Raw genomic sequence first — 429 nt, forward strand, 5'->3', positions numbered from 1 at the left:
TGTTCTGCCCTCACACGTGCATCCTCTCCCATGGACCCCTGATTCCCTACAACTGCCTGTCCTGTCGCTAAAAGTCCTCCAGGGGAACCCCTCCCTCCCTTGAACCTGCCCCACCTGCCGGCTTCTTCCCCGCGGCACTGAGGGCGGCGGCAGTGGGGACTGGGGGACAGGCCTCACCCGACTCACCCCCAGGCGCCAGACGCCTCAATAAACAGGAATCCCAACGCCGCGGGCAGCCCGGGCCCAGGAGCAAACATGGTCCCCGTGTTTTCTCAGGAAGCGAAACTGGACAAAATGCACCCAAAATACTTAAAGTGACAAGTGAAACGGAGACCAGACCACAGAACAGCAGTGGGGTCAGCACATGTTTTATAGGAGATTTTTACTGATTTTTAAAGAAAGCGGAAGGGACGTGCACACGACCAGCTA

The sequence above is a fragment of the Myotis davidii genome, unplaced genomic scaffold (genome assembly GCF_000327345.1).
Source record: "Myotis davidii unplaced genomic scaffold, ASM32734v1 scaffold698, whole genome shotgun sequence".
Lineage (NCBI taxonomy): Eukaryota > Metazoa > Chordata > Mammalia > Chiroptera > Vespertilionidae > Myotis > Myotis davidii.